General features: G+C 38.7%; 1 non-coding gene and 1 pseudogene across 1 annotated transcript; one reads left to right on the forward strand and one right to left on the reverse strand.

Moving 5' to 3' along the window:
• LOC112824060 (phosphatidylinositol N-acetylglucosaminyltransferase subunit P-like) overlaps positions 1–14,367 on the forward strand; it is a 38,463-nt pseudogene extending 24,096 nt beyond the window's left edge.
• Positions 4,636–4,707, reverse strand: TRNAN-GUU (transfer RNA asparagine (anticodon GUU)). The gene has a single exon. It is a non-coding gene; the product is annotated as a tRNA-Asn (tRNA).
• Positions 14,368–16,527: the final 2,160 nt, after the last annotated feature.

A 16,527-nucleotide genomic window follows, 5' to 3' on the forward strand; every position in this document is an offset into this window, starting at 1 on the left:
CTCTTTAGCAAACTTATGGGGGCCCTAGTCCAGGGGACATAAAAAACTTAACTTTATTTAGATCCTCAAGAGTTAACTTTAGAGAGACAGGTTTTAATAGGTTCAGGAGAGGAGAAAATGGAAAGAGATTCAGAGAAAAAGAGAAGTTCAACAGAGAGAAAGGGGAACATGTGGAACCTGAGAGGACTATTATAAGCAAAAAAAAAAAAAAAAAAAAAAGGAAAATGGTGCTGGAGGCAGGGCCTGGGCACAGGGCCGCTGTGTGTGTGGATGAACATGAGCGAGGGGAAAAGGCCTCAGAAGCCATTCTGACTCTTTCCAACTGTTTGTTTGCCTCAGTTAATTTAGAAACAGTACTTTGTAAAAGGCAAACTTAGAATCCTGAAAGTTTGGAAGCCTCAAGTTATAAATTTAAAATAGGCATCCCCATTCAGTTATTTTTTTCTTGTCTTGTTTTCTTTTTTAGGAGCCATAGCCTTCTAATTCATTTTTGAATAAAACAACTTTGATGAGATGAAAAGTTCCCCATAATGGATGCTGGTGTCCTAAGTTACTTTTGGCTAAGTTAGTCCATTTAGTTACACATATGCATGAGGGGGCACCATAGTTTTTTTAGACATAAAACTGGTCAGGGGCACCTGGGTAGCCCAACTCTTGGTTTCAGCTCAGGTCATGATCTCAAGGGTCATGGGATCGAGCCCAGTGTAGGGCTCCACACTCAGCAGGGAGTCTGCTTGAAAGATTCTCTCCCTCTGCCCCTCCCCCCACTTGCACTCTCTTTCTCTCTCTCTCCCCCTCTGAAATAAAAAAAATAAAATCTTAAAAACTGGCCAGAGTCCCAGTAAGGGCGAGTGGGGCACCCTCAAAGCATTTTGATGACTGGGATCCCATTTCTTGGAGGTTTTTCTCTAAACCTCTATATAAATTCTTAAACAGCACAGTTTTAACAGGAACAGCCTGGTTCCAAAAGGAATCAGACCAAAGGCCAGCACAGTTCCAGTAGAAACAGTGTGGTTCCGAAAAGGAGTCAGATCAAAGGCCAACACAGTTCTAACTGGCACAGTCCCAACAGAAAGTCTGATTCTGAAAGGAGTCAGACTGAAGGTCAAATTAGTACTCAGAAAAGACAAGGCCTTAAAACAGATCCTGAATAAAACCTGGACTTGAACACAAAGACAGCGAAGCTCGAAATGCAGGAGAAAACTCACTCTCAAACTCCAAGGTCAGTGAGAAAGCAGTGAGTCCAACTGGTCCTCGAGTACTGGCACCAGTTTGCTCGCCAGCCTTAGAGCTTTTGGGGGTCCTCTCTAGATCGCCCTTCTCATCACCAAGTAATGTTAACCTGAAAAAACAAAACCACCAGTTATTTTACCAGCAAAAATAACTTCATTTGGGAACAGCAGAGAATTACACCCTGGGACAAGGAAACTAAGGCAAATCCATAGGCAAGCCCAGAGAGCACAAAAGACTGCTCTCTTATAGGGGAGAAGGGGAAGCTGGGAGGGCTGTTATAAACAAAGTCCATTGGATTAAACTGGGAGTTCAAAGTATAGTGGCTTTTCATTGGCTGAGTTGTGACAGTTTCTCATTGGCTGGGCTGTTGCAGGGGGAGGAGGAAAAACTTTCTTCCTGGGCCCGGATAGGGAGGAGTATCCAAGTGCAAGGTCTTTGGGTTTGCAGTTGATAAGGAGCACTAGGGTGTGAGAGCTCCCCTTGTTCGCCTCCAGACTCCATCCTAAATGAGTTTCCTTTTATTGATTTTCACAAGGGATGTATCAGACAGATGACCTAATATTGATACAGAATTTTATATGAGATTTGGTGTAAATATCCCCTTAACTATAGGTTTTTTAAATATACAAATATACATTTCCTAGTAACATTTTTAATCTTTTATTGCAGGCAGTTAACATTGAACACAACTATTTTATGTTTATTTAAAAATGTTTTTTCCTCCAAGCTTTTATTTAAATTCCAGTTCATTAACATAGAGTGTAACGTTAGTTTCAGGTGTTACAATTTAGTGATTCATCACCTACACACAATACCTAGTGCTCATCACAAGTGCCCTCCTTAATACCCATCACCCATCTCCCCTCCAGTAACCCTCAGTTTGTTCTCTATAGTTGAGAGTCTGTTTTCTGGTTTGCCTCTCTTTTTTCCCCCCATGTTCATCTGTTTGTTTCTTAAATTCCACATATAAGTGAACTTATATGGTGTTTCTTTCTCTGATTTATGTCGCTTAGCATTATATTCTCTAGCTCCAACCATGTCATTTCAGATGACAAGATTTCATTCTTGTTTATGACTGAATAATATTCCATTGTATATATACACCATATCTTCTTTATTCATTCATCAGTTGATGGGCATTTGGGCTCTTTCCATACTTTGGCTATTGTTGATGATGCTGCAATAAACATCAGGGTGCATGTACCCCTTCAAATTAGTATTTTTGTATCCTTTGGGTAAATACCTAGTAGTGCAATTGCTGGATTATAGGGTCCTTCTATTTTTAACTTTTTGAGGAAACTCCATACTGTTTTCCAGAGTGGCTGTACCAGTTTGCATTCCCACCGACAGTGTAAGAGGGTTTCTCTTTGTCTGCATCATCACGAACACCTGTTGTTTCCTGTGTTCGTAATTTTAGCCATCCTGACTGGTGTGAGGTGGTATCTCACTGTAGGTTTGATTTGTATTTCCCTGATGATGAGGGATGTTGAGTATCTTTTCATGTGTATTAGCCATTTGTATGTTTTCTTTGGAAAAACTTCTACTCATGTCTTCTGCCCATTTTTTTAAACTGGATTATTTTTTTGGGGGGTGTTGAGTTTGATAAGTACTTTCTAGATTTTGGATACAAACCCTTTATCAGATGTCATTTGTAAATATCTTCTCCCATTCTATAGGCTGCCTTTTAGCTTTGTTGTTTGTTTCTTTAGCTGTGCAGCTTTTTATTCTGATGAAGTCAAATAGTTTTCTTGTTGTTGTTATTATTTATTTTTTGCTTTTGTTTCCCTTTCCTCAGGAAACATATCTAGAAAGAAGTTGCTATAGCTGATGTTGAAGAGGTTACTGCCTGTGTTCTTCTCTAGGATTTTGATGGTTTTCTGTCTCACATTTAGGTCTTTCATCCATTTTGAATTTATATTACAAAGCTATAGTGATCAAGACAATATGGTACTGGAACAAAAACAGACACATAGATCAATGGAACAGAACAGAAAACCTAGAAATGAACCCACACAACTATCTGGTCAACTAGTCTTCGACAAAGCAGGAAAGAATATCCAATGGAAAAAAGACAGTCTCTTCAACAAATGATGTTGGGAAAACTGGACATGCAAAAGAATGAAACTGGGCCACTTTCTTACACTAATTTTTATGCTTATTTATTTTAAAGATTTTATTTGTTTATTTGAGAGAGAGAATGAGATAGAGAGAGGGAGCATTAGAGAGGGGAGGGTCAGAGGGAGAAGCAGACTCCCTGCTGAGCAGGGAGCCTGATGTGGGACTCGATCCCAGGACTCAAGGATCATGACCTGAGCCGAAGGCAGTTACTTAACCAACTGAGCCACACAGGCACCCTAATTTTTTATGTTTAAAAAATCTTTAGGGTCATCTGGGTGGCTCAGTCAGTTAAGTATTTGACTTCAGCTCAGGTCATGATCTCAGGGTCCTGGGATCGAGCCCCACCTCGGGCTCCCTGCCCAGCAGAGAGTCTGCTTCTCCCTCTGCTCATGCGCTCTCTCTCTCTCTCTCTCTCTCAAATAAATACATATTAAAGATTTTATTTTTATTATTTATTCATTCAAGACACAGAGATACAGAGAGAGAGAGAGAGAACATTAGCAGGGGAGGGGCAGAAGGAGAGGGAGAAGCAGGCTCCCTGCTGAGCCAGGAGCTGGACATGGGGTTCAGTCCCAGGACCCTGTGATCATGACCTGAGCTGAAGGCAGACGCTTAACCATCTGAGCCACCCAGGCGCCCCTCAAATAAATAAATTTAAAAAATCTTTTAAAAAAAACTCTATAATACATATACTTATTTCATCTACAGTTCCCCAAGCCAATTAAAAAATTTTAAAGCAACTTAATATTAATGTACAGTAAAATTAATATTGTAATTAAGAATTATAAACATCACAATTTCAAAACTACCAATTAAGATGAAAGGAAATGCTTTCTATAGTTTTGTATTTTACATTTTCATCTGTAATTATAAGAACAAATTTATTTTATTCTTTTATTTATTTATTTGGGGGGGGACATGAATGGGGTGGAGGGGCAGAGCGAGAGGGAGAAGCAGGATCCCCGCTGAGCAGGGAGCCTGATGTGGGGCTCGATTCCAGGACCCTGGGATCATGACCTGAGCCCAAGGCAGATGCTTAAGTGACTGAGCCACCCAGGTGCCCCTATAAGAACTAATTTATAAGAAAGTGGGTATGTGAATGATATTATGTCTCAACTATAATATGTTTACATTTATACTTTTTTCAGTATGAACACAAATATTTTAGCTACTTTAACGTTAGAGAAAAATTCTGAATTTTTGCAAGGAATAAAATAAACCATGTTTGTATTTCTAGTTTTTAATTTTTTTAAAGATTTTATTTTTCAATTAATGTACCCTCTACCCTCAGCATGAAGCTTGAACTCATGACCCTGTGATCAACAGTCACATGCTCTACCAACTGAGCCAGCCAGGCACCCCTACAATTTTTTATTTTGTAGTAGCTACACTTTCCCTTCAGATGTGAATCATAGTCACATTAAAAAAGTCAAAGGTCATAAAAAATTTTCTTTTTACCAATAGATTTTCTTTTTAAATTCACTTATTTAATATTAAGTAAGGAAATTTTCCTAGTAAGAAATGTTATTGTTCCTCGATTAGTTATATCATATATATTTATTACTTTGAACTTTAACATTTAATATAAAAGTTCTAAAATTTGGAATTATAAAATTCACATCAAAAAAACCCACAAGAACTCACATGTGATTTTTCTTCCCTACTGAAAAAGGAAAAAGGAATGGTTTAACTCCCTTATTATCAGCCCAGAAACCATGGTCTTTGAATCAAGATTCAAAGTGACACCATTTTTTCTCACTTAAAAGTTAGGCATGGAGGAACTGTGTGTTTGTTACCAGATATGTAAGTACATGTGTGAGAATGTGTGTATAGGCATTTTATTATTATTATACCATAATATAATTGTTTGTCAGTATTTAATTGGAAGTTAATTCTTTTTCTCATGTAAGGTTATTCTGAAAAATAGAATAGTTTTAAAACAAATTAATTCATAAATTATAGTTTTATTGGTTTATCACAATTTGTCACAATACTAATAAAATTTTTGCACACAAAACATGCTTATGCCTTTTCATTCTTGCAAACAGATATTAAAATAATTTGTTTTTATACCTTTTACCAATAGAATTTTGTGTTTTCAACTAAGGAATTTAGCTGCTTGTAAGGAACCTTTTCTAAACAATTGTTTTTGAGATCTCAAGACATCCAAATATCTTTTTTTTTTTTAAAGATTTTATTTATTTATTTGAGAGAGAGAGGACATGAGCAGGGGGAGGAGCAGAGGCAGAGGGAGAAGCACACTCCCCGCTGAGCAGGAAGCCTAATGCGGGGCTCTATCCCAGGACCCTGAGATCATGACCTGAGCCGAAGTCAGATGCCTAACTGACTGAGCTACCCAGGCGCCTCCATCCTAATACCTCCTAAAACCTAAATTAGTTTGCAGAACATTTGCATAAATTACATTGCTTTTAGGTCATGCTCTTTTAATTCTTTGTTTTTAAAAGCAAACAACTTATAAACTTACATTAAGTTATTCAAAATTATTCAAAAGTATGAACTTTAGAAAGTTTAAAAAATAAACTTTTTAAAATTTCCCCTCATTTTGAATTATAAAATCTGTAATAATTTCTGCCATCTCTTGTTCATTCTCTTGTCTTTTTGTCAATGGGATATAAAAAGCCTGTCTGGCTTAGTCGGATGTGTGACTCTTGCTCTCAGGGTTGTGAGTTCAAGCCCACAGTGGGTATATGGATTACTTAAAAAATAAAATCTAGGGGTGCCTGGGTGGCTCAGTTGGTTGAACGTCATCCTCTTGATTTTGGCTCAGGTCATGACCTCAGGATTATGGTATCGAACCCCACATCAGGCTCTGCGCTCAGCATAGAGCCTGCTTGAGATTCTCTCTCTCCCTCTCCCTCCCTCTACACCTCCCCCTGCTTTCTCTCTTTCAAATAAATACATAAAATCTTTAAAAATAAAATAAAATCTAAAAAAAAAAAAAAAAAAAGCAGGCTGGGCTGACTTACCTAGTTTTGCTGAAAACACTGCCCTGGCCTTCTAGGTTTTTGAAGTCTCCACAGCTGAGATCTCTAAGTACTTCATTGTTTTCTCATATACCACAAAGTCCAGTCTGCCAGGCTTCCTTGTAGTTTCCTGCTCCCTTGAGTTTCAGATTCATCCTCAAAAGAGTAACATCTTGTCCCAGATTACCTATGGTGCAGGGATTTCCAACATTTGTGAGTCAACATTTATATATCCCTTAAATCAATTTATGAGCATGTCCTTGGAGCTACCCTCTATCTCAGTGCTCACAAGAAAAAACACCCCCTCAAACGACTTTAGCCTTGATTTACCCAGGATTATTCCTCCATTCACACGGGGGTGAGGGGAGGGCAAAACATTGAATTCAAAACGAATCTGCTCTGAGCTCAAGACTTTTTCAAGGTAAAAACCAAAGCTTCTAGATCCTCATCTCAAAAGACCCCTTGAAAAAAACGCAGCCAGGCTGACAGGTGCACTGCTGGGAGACTTCAGGAACACTGCCTTGGTGAGTCCCCACTTTTGGGACTGTTGCCTCGGCATCTTCACATAATCATAAGTGACTATATTTCAATTTATACAGGGAGACCCACTCATTGATATCACATTCTTCCTGAAGTGTAAACAACATTTTTACACTTTTCTTACCTAAGCAGCTATATTTATTAGAAATCCCTCACGTTAGAATTAGGATTAAAGAAATCCCTTTCTTGTAGAGACCTTTTAAACAGTTTAGCTAACGCAAATTTAGCTAGGGTTTGCATGAAAAAGCAGAATTCCACAGAAGGAAAAAAATATATATCTAGTAGAGCAAGATGAGTTTCAGGAATTTTTAAAAAATTATCCATAATAGATTTATATCCACTATAGTAACTTTTGTTACTATGCCAGACTTCTTTTTCACCCATTTAGCCTGCTTTCCAGATATTTTTTATTATGAACTATTTGAGAGATATGGAAGAACACACAAGACAAAAATATAACTTGTGGTGCATGATAATAAAATGAACATCCATGAAACCAGCAATCAACTGAAAAGCTGGATGTCAATAGTTCTGTAGGCTCCCGCTGGGCCCCTTCCCCATCTCATCCCATCCTCCAGCCTTCCTCCCTAGGTAACTACTACTTTGTTTTCATTCTCCTCTTATCTTTAGAATTCTATCAAATATATGTGTGCATTGGGATAAACTATCCCATTATGTTTGGTATCAAAGTTTATGTAAGTAGTAACATTCTACAACTTGATTTTTATATCGGTTGTATGTTTGAGGAATTCAACTATGTTATTGTATGTAGCCATAGTTGACTTTTTTCCTGTTGTGTAGTATTTGATTGTGTAACTATGCCACAATTTATTTATCCATTCTCCTGTCAATGAGCATTTCAATTATTCCCAGGTTTTTTTTCTTGTAACATATATCTATATATATCTTATAGTAGACATGTGCATGTATTTCTCTATGTTATATATGTCAACTTAGCCAGATAATGCCAAATGGTTTTCCAAAGTGTTTATACTAGTTTATACCCACACAATGTATAAGAATTCCTGGTTCTTCTCAACCTCATCAACACTTGATATTGTCAAATTTTTAAACTTTAATTTTCCCTAAACCAGAAGATATAAAACAGTAACTGATGGGGCACCTGGCTGGCTCAGTCCACACAGCATGTGGCTCTTGATCATGGGGTTGTGAGTTTGAGTCCTACGCTGGGTGTAGAGATTGCTTAAATAAATAAACTTTTTTTAAAAATCTTAAAAAATAAACAAATGGCAACTCGCTGTGGTTTATATCTGTATTTTTCTAATAATTAATGAAGCTGAAGATCTTTTTTATATGCTAGTTTTCTTTTGGTATATTTTCTTTAATGATGTTTCTATCCAAGTCTTGTACCTAATTTTTTAAAAAATTGGGCTGTTTTCTTCCTATTATTATAAGACTTCCTAGATACTATATAGAAGTTTTCTTCAGGTATATTTTGCAAATATTTATCCTCTATGGCTTCCCTTTTTATTTTCTTAACAATGTCTTCTGAAAAAACATTTTAAACTTTGATGAATTCCAATTTATCATTCTTTTTCCTTTATGGTTCATACTTTTAGTGCTGTATCTAAGAAATTGTTACTTGACCTAAGGTCAAAAAGACTTTCTTCTGAAATTTTATAATTTCAGCACTTATATTTAGTTCTACTTTCTTTTTTAAAGGTTTTTATTTATTTGACAGAGAGACAGGGGTAGAGCCACAAGTAGGCAGAGCGACAGGGAGAAGCAGGCTCTCCGCTGAGCAGGGAGGCTGACTCAGGGCTTGATTCCAGGACCCTGGGATTATGATCTGAGCTGAAGGCAGCCGCTTAACTGACTGAGCCACCCAGGTGCCCCAGTTCTATTTTCTATTTTAATTTTTGGATGTGGTGTGAGATAATAATTGAGATTATCCAATTTTGTATATAGATATTCCAGCACCATTCTTGGAAAAGACCATCTTTTCTCCTTTGAATTACCCTGGTACCTTAGTTAAAAATCAGTTAATTATATACATGTGGGTTTATTTCTGAACTCTTTTTTTTTCCTTCTGAACTCTATTAGTGAATTCTATTAATCTATATGTCTGAAGATACTTGCAAGTGATATATCTGAGAAAGGGTTAATATCCAAAATATATAAAGAACTTATACAACTCAATATCAAAAAACCCAAATAATCCAATTTAAAAATGGGCAAAAGACCTGAATAGACATTTTTCCAAAGAAGACACACAAATGGCCAACAGATACACGAAAAGATGCTCAGCATCACTATCACTACTCATCAGGGAAATGCAAATCAAAACCACAACAACATATCACCTTACACTTGTCAGAATGGTTAGTATAAAAAGACAAGAAATAACAGGTGTTAGCTAGGTTGTAGAGAAAAAAGAACCCTTGTACACTGTTGGTGGGAATGTAAACTGGTGTAGCCACTGTGGAAAACACTGTGGAAACAGAAGTTTCCTCAAAAAGTTAAAATTAGAAATACCATATGATCCAATGATCCCAGTGCTGGGTATTTACCCAAAGAAAATGAAAACTCTACTTTGAAAAGATATATGCACCCCTGTGTTTACTGCAGCATTATTTACAGTAGCCAAGATATGGAAGCCACCTAAGTGTCCATCAAAAGATGAATGGAAAAGAAAATGTGGTTATATATATGAGTGGGGCTGGGTGAGGATGGGCAAAATGAGTGAAGGGGAATGGGAGATATATGGTTCCAGTTATGGAATAAATAAGTCATGGGGATGAAAGACACAGCATAGGGAATACAGTCAAAAGTATCATAATAGTACTGTAGGGTGACAGACTACACTTGTGATAAGCATAACATAACCTATACAGTTGCTGAATCACTGTTGTACACCTGACACTAATGTAACATTGTGTCAACTATACATCAATTAAAAAATATATATCTGTCCTTACACCAATATCACATGATCTTGATTACTGTAGCTTTATAGTGAGTCTTGAAATCAAATAATGTCTGTCCTCTGAATTTGTTCTTCAAAGTTATTTTAACTATTCTAGAACTGCTTTGCATTTACATTTAAATTTGGAATCAAGTTGTTGATTTATAAAAACACAAAAAACACTGAGGAGACTTATCTCTTCAGAGCAGGTAAAGGACTGAAGAGCAGTAATGTGGTCAAATATTTGACAATCCTGTTATCTGTAGTATGTGAAAGATAGAAAATATACCTAATAAACTTGCCTTAACTTTACCTTCCATGTCTCTTCATTTCTTTATATTTTTTCATATGAATTTGACCTCCAGTATATATTCTACATAATTTATTCAGTCCTATCTTCCACTTAACCAATTCTCTCTTTAGCAGCTTCTAGTCTATTGATCCTAGCAATGAGTTTTTTATTTCCTTTGTGATATTTTTAATTTCTTAAATATATATATATACACATATATATGTGTATATATATATATAATATATATGTATGTGTATATATATATATATATGACACCTGGGTGGCGTAGTCGGTTAAGCATCTGCCTTCAGCTCAGGTCATGATCCCAGGGTCCTGGGATCAAGCCCTGCATTGGGCTCCCTGCTCAGCGGGGAGTCTGCTTCTCTCTCTCCCTCTGCCCCTCTCCCCTGCTTGTGTTCTCTCTCTCTCTCATGCTCTCTCTCAAATAAAAAAAATATTTTAAAAAAAGATATAGATAGATCAATATATCTATATATATCTATAAATGCTTTAATCCGTCTGCATATGTTTTCCCTCATTATCTACATTTTAAACTTCATCTTTCATTTATTTAAACAGATACTGTTATTTAAAAATTTTTTAGACAGTAATTCTAATATCTGAAATCTTTCTTAGTCTGGTTCTATTGATTTTATTCTTTTCTGGTTGACCGTTGCTCATTGTGGCTTTTTCTTTGTGTGGGATTTTTTTTTTTTTTTTGTCTTTTTATGTTGTAAGCTCACATTTGTTGCAACTATACCTGTAGGAATATTTTCAGGTATGGGTTAAGGGTTCTTGTGGTAGGTAGAATAATGATCTCCCAAAGATGCTGATGTCCTATTGCCTGAAACCTATGAATATACTGTCTTACATGGAAAAAGGGACTTAACCGACATGATTAAGTTTAAGGACCTTGAGATGAAAAAATTATTTTGGATTGTCCAGTGGACCAAATATCATCACCTGAGTCCTTAATCCTGGAGAATTTTTCCCAGCTGTAGTGAGAGGAGCTATGGCTACAGAAGAGTCAGAGAGATGGAAAATTGCTGGCTTTGAAAATAGAAGAAGGGGGCTATGAACCACAGAATATGGTTAGCCCCTAGAAGCTGGAAAAGGCAAGGAATTGGATTCTTCCTTAGAATCTCCAGACAGGGGACACCTGGGTGGCTCAGTCGGTTAAGCATCTGCCTTCAGCTCAGGTCATGATCCTAGGGTCCTGGGATCGAGTCCTACATCGGGCTCCTTGCTCAGCGGGGAGCCTGCTTCTCCCTCTGCCTGCCACTCCCCCTGCTTGTACTGTCACTCTCTTTCTAGCAAATAAACAAAATCTTAAAAAAAAAAAAAAAAAAGAATCTCCAGACAGGAATGTTGATACTTTAAACTTAGCCCAGTGAGGCCCGTGTTGGACTTTTGACCTATACTGTAAAATAATAAATCTGTGTTGTTTTAAGCCACTGTATTTTTGGTAATTTGTTATAGCAGCCATAGAAAACTAATCCACATTTTTCCCCCAAGGAGGATATCTTCAATTTCTTGCTTATGCCCAGAGGCATTCCAGACCTGGGTCCATCTTAAATAATGATTTGAGAGGAGGAGAGGTTTGTCGTTTTTAGGATCTTCAGAATAAATGTAAATTCAGGCCAAAATCATGTGAGAGCTGGTCAATCACTAAACTTCTCATGGGAGACTTTTTTTTAACCTCTCCAAACCCAAGCCAAAACAATGTTCCGGATTCTCTACCTTTGTGGAGAAGGTTCCCCCCACCCAGCTTCCTTCGATAGCCTTTCCAGTGTCCCAGATTTACTTAGAGTGGTCTCTGCTGTCTCCTTGCCCTGGGTGGGCCCAAGGCTTTCTTCCCAGGTCCCTCTGTGCAGTGACATTGCTGCCCGTGGCTCATGTGTGCCTCAGCCTATCAGAAGGCTTCGGCACTCACTTCCCTCAGGGATTTCATCTTTCCTTTCCTTAGTCTTACGCTCCCTCCCCGGCCTTCAGCTCCCATTTTATTACTGACTTCATCAGTTTTCTCTTTCCTTCTTGCAGCTCATCTAATCACGCAAAAGAGACTGAGAGAGTGGGTGCGTTTGTATTTTGTGGAGTAATTCTAGATGGTATCCAGCCGAAGAATTTCAGGATCTCTAGTCTTCCATGTTGCCAAAGTGGTCACATTTAACTTCTGAATCTGTCCGTTTCTCTCCATCTCTACAGGCTCAGTTCAGGCTGTATCCTCAAATTGCACACCTTCCTGCAAAGCTTCTCTTATTTAGTCTTCCCACCCTGATCCATCCTCTCCCTGCCATTAGACTTGTCTTTTTAACACAATATCTGTGAACAGTAATGTCCTAGCTCCCATGTATGGTGTGCCATAAAGAGAGTTTTTCCCTGTTTCTCAGGTCTCGTACGCCATCACTTCCGTCTTCCCACCCTACACTTCAAATACACCAAGCTGTTGGCAGTTTCCTCAACAGGCTATGCTCGCTCACAAATCTGTCTTTTCGGTACTAATTTCTTTGCTCAGATTCTCTTCTTTGGCTTCTTTTTTCCAATCCCATCTCTACCTGTTGTTAACCTTCAAAACTCCTTAACTTCAACACCTAGTTCAATCTTCTCCTTGATGCACCTTTCTTTAGCTTTTCCCTCCCCTGAGCACAATTTGCTCAGCCTTGATTGGCTGCTATGTTGCAGGCCCCTTGCTGGCCCAGGGGTTACAAAATAAATAAGACCAAGTTTCATCCTCAAGGGACTCATATTCCAGTAGAAGGACCCACCGAGTTGTGGGGTTAATCATGCCATCTTTCTGTTACCATCATAAACTAGTTGGTCTTATTATGGCACTTAACACTGGATGCTGAGTTCTTTGTACACATAGGTATCTGGGTTGTTTACATTTCCATTCCAAATTACCAAATTTTATTCTAGTTTTATACAAAGAGAGGGGAATAACTTTTTTAAATATCTGCCTCCGTCACTAGGCCATGGACTCCTTTAGAAAATAAATCCTGTATGACTTATCTTTGTGTACGCCGTAGGCACTTAATACGTAAATAGACAAATGAATTAGTTCCCACCTGTTCTGACCTTCTGTCATTCGAATGTCACTTCTGCAGAAGCTCACACAGAATGAACTGTCGCCTCCTCTCTATTCTGGTTTTACTTCCTATAGACTTCCATTTTAACCTTTAACGTTTGATAATATATTTATATTGTGGCTCTCCATGGAGATACTTCTTTAAAACTCTGTATCCCCTGTGTCTCTGCCTGGCAAAAGGAAAGTGATTGATGAAGGGGGAATTGAAGTTTTTTATTCCATCTCAAAAATGCAAGTCCATCAAGCTAGTCTTAGAAATGCCAATTGCTGAAATTACTCAAAGTTAAAGTAATTTAAATTTCATTTTATTTGTTTTTTTAAAGATTTTGTTTGACAGAGAAAGAGAGAGACACAGCGAGAGAGGGGACACAAGCAGGGGGAGTGGGAGAGGGAGAAGCAGGCTTCCTGCTGAGCAGGGAGCCCGATTCGGGGCTCCATCCCAGGACCCTGGGATCATGATCTGAGCCGAAGGCAGATGCTTAAGGACTGAGCCACCCAGGCGCCCCTAAAGTCATTTAAATTTTAATAGTTAAAAGATAAAATTTTCTAGTTTAAAAGGGAGTATATTTGGCCAGTTAATGAATTAACTAGTTAAAAGTAAAAGGGAACTGGTTGGAAGTGTGTGCATAGGGTGGCGGTGTGCATTGGTTTAGGCTAGGAAAAAAACTGCAAAGGCTGTGCCCATAGCAAAGTGACGAGGCTACAACAGACCAGTGATGAAGGGGAGTAAATCACTGAGGATGACTGTGTTTCTTTCCCACAGATTGCCTAAAGCCACAGGGAAAATGGTGGAAAATTCACCGTCGCCATTGCCAGAAAGAGCGATTTATGGCTTTGTTCTTTTCTTAAGCTCCCAATTTGGCTTCATCCTGTATCTCGTGTGGGCATTTATTCCTGAATCTTGGCTAAACTCCTTAGGATTAACCTATTGGCCTCAAAAATACTGGGCAGTTGCATTGCCCGTCTACTTCCTCATTACTATAGTAATTGGTTACGTACTCTAATTTGGAACAAACCTGATGAGTACCTCTCCATACCATGATGAGTACCACTCAACTCCATTCATATAATCACAGATAACTATGCTAAAAATCAACAGCAGAAGAAATACCAAGAAGAGGCCGTCCCAGCATTAAGAGATATTCCTATTAGTGAAGTAAACCAAATGTTCTTCCTGGTAACTAAATAACTTTATGCCAAAAACTAAATTGTATGTAGACTAACACCGAGCATTTACTATAATTTTTTATATAATAATTTTGACCATAATTATTTTGACTCTCTCTCGTACCCGATATTGAAATGTAAACAAAGTAAGTTGATTCTTTTAGATTGTTATATTAATATTATAAAAGTTCTTGAGTATTAGTTATTAATGAACAGAATAAATAAAATACTGCATTACCATAAAAAAAAGTAAAAGGGAACTTTTCAAGTTTTAACTTTTTAACTAGCTAACTGAAATAAGTATCATCTAAGTTTCATCCGTCCGAAGGATGTCTGGAACAAGGAATGCCTTTAAGCCATATTAAGACATTAGGACTCAGAATGCCTTTAAGTTTTTCCACAGTAGGTGGCGCTCACTTCATAGTGTCGACTGGTCTTTAAGCTTGCTGGTTTTCCAAAAGACTGACTTGGGGATGGAAAAGCGTGGTCCCCTGCATTCATTATGTATGCTGAGGGCAGAATATGTAATTGCTATGACGATTAAAAAATAAGTATTGTTAATATTTTATCCAGCTTCTGTTGATTAGTACTTGGAACACTTTAGCAAGTTTCTTTGGCTGAGTGGCTTAATCAATAATCTGCTTAGAAGAGGGGAAGGTAAGAGTGGTAATTCACTAGGATATGAAGTTGTTTATTTTTAAAATTACTTATTTATTTACATAATCTCTACACCCAATGTGGGCCTCGAACTCACAACCCCGAGATCAGAAGTCACATGCTCTCCAGGCTGAGCCAGCCAGGTGCCCAAGGACATGATGTCATTTAATGGAGCATTTGAAAGTTAGGAATTAGGCAGAGTTGCAGTTCTATAAAATGGAGATATTAATATTACTTTGCTCTATTTTATTTAAGCTTTTATATATTTATTTGACAGAGAGAGATAGCGAGAGAGGGAACAAAAGTAAGGGAATGGGAAGAGGGAGAAGCAGGCTTCCCACCCAGCAGGGAGCCCGATGTGGGGCTCAGTCCCAGGACCCCAGGATCATGACCTGAGCCGAAGGCAGATGCTTAACGACTGAGCCACCCAGGCGCCCCTACTTCACTCTATTTTTAAAGCTAATGTTTGGGGCCCCTGGGTGGCTCAGTGGGTTAAGCGTCTGCCTTTGGCTCAGGTCATGATCCCAGGGTCGTGGGATCAGGCTCCCTGCTCCACAGAGAGCCTGCGTCTCCCTCTCCCTCTGCCTGCCAATCCCCCTGCTTGTGCTCGCTCTGTCAAATAAATAAATAAATAAAATCTTAAAAAAAAAAAAAAAGCTAATGTTTGTTGAGTGCTTACTATGTACCAGGCACTAGATTTAACCCTTCATGTGGATTATGTATTTAATCACCACAATCCTATAAGGTAGGAGCTTATCAGTTAAAAACTGATCCTTCCTCGGGGCACCTGGGTGGCTCAGTCGGTCAAGCGGCTGCCTTCGGCTCAGGTCATGATCCCAGGTCCTGGGATAGAGCCCCACATCCGGCTCCCTGCTCAGCAGAGAGCCTGCTTCTCCCTCTCCCTCTGCCTGCCACTCTGCCTACTTGTGCTCTCTATCTCTCTGTCAAATAAATAAATAAAATCTTTTTTTTAAAAGATTTTATTTATTTATTCATAAGAGAGCGAGAGAGAGAGGCAGAGGGAGAAGCAGGCTTCCCGCGGAGCAGGGAGCCCGATGCGGGGACTCAATCTCAGGACGTGGGTTCATGACCTGAGCCGAAGGCAGCCATTTAACCGACTGAGGCACCCAGGTGCCCCTAAATAAATAAAATCTTTAAAAAAAATAAAAAGGGGCACCTGGGTGGCTCAGTCGGCTAAGCGACCGCCTTCGGCTCAGGTCATGATCCTGGGGTCCTGGGATCAAGTCCCGCATCGGGCTCCATGCTCAGCGGGGAGCCTGCTTCTCCCTCTGACCCTCCCCCCCTCATGTACACTCTCTCTCTCTCTCTCATTCTCGCTCTCTCAAATACATCTTTTTTAAAAAAAGAAAAAACAAACAAACAAACACAAACTGATCCTTCCTCAAAACCCTACATCCCCCTCTAAATGCAGCCCTTCCCTTGCCTAGTCTTCCCAAACTCCTTGTTACTACTTATTGTCCCTGTGTCCTGTCTCTCACAGTTCTACTCCCTTCAATGTGGCTTC

Source organism: Callorhinus ursinus, unplaced genomic scaffold, assembly GCF_003265705.2.
Source record: "Callorhinus ursinus isolate GAN/ISIS: 27379988/994484 unplaced genomic scaffold, GSC_fseal_2.0 scaffold9, whole genome shotgun sequence".
NCBI lineage: Eukaryota > Metazoa > Chordata > Mammalia > Carnivora > Otariidae > Callorhinus > Callorhinus ursinus.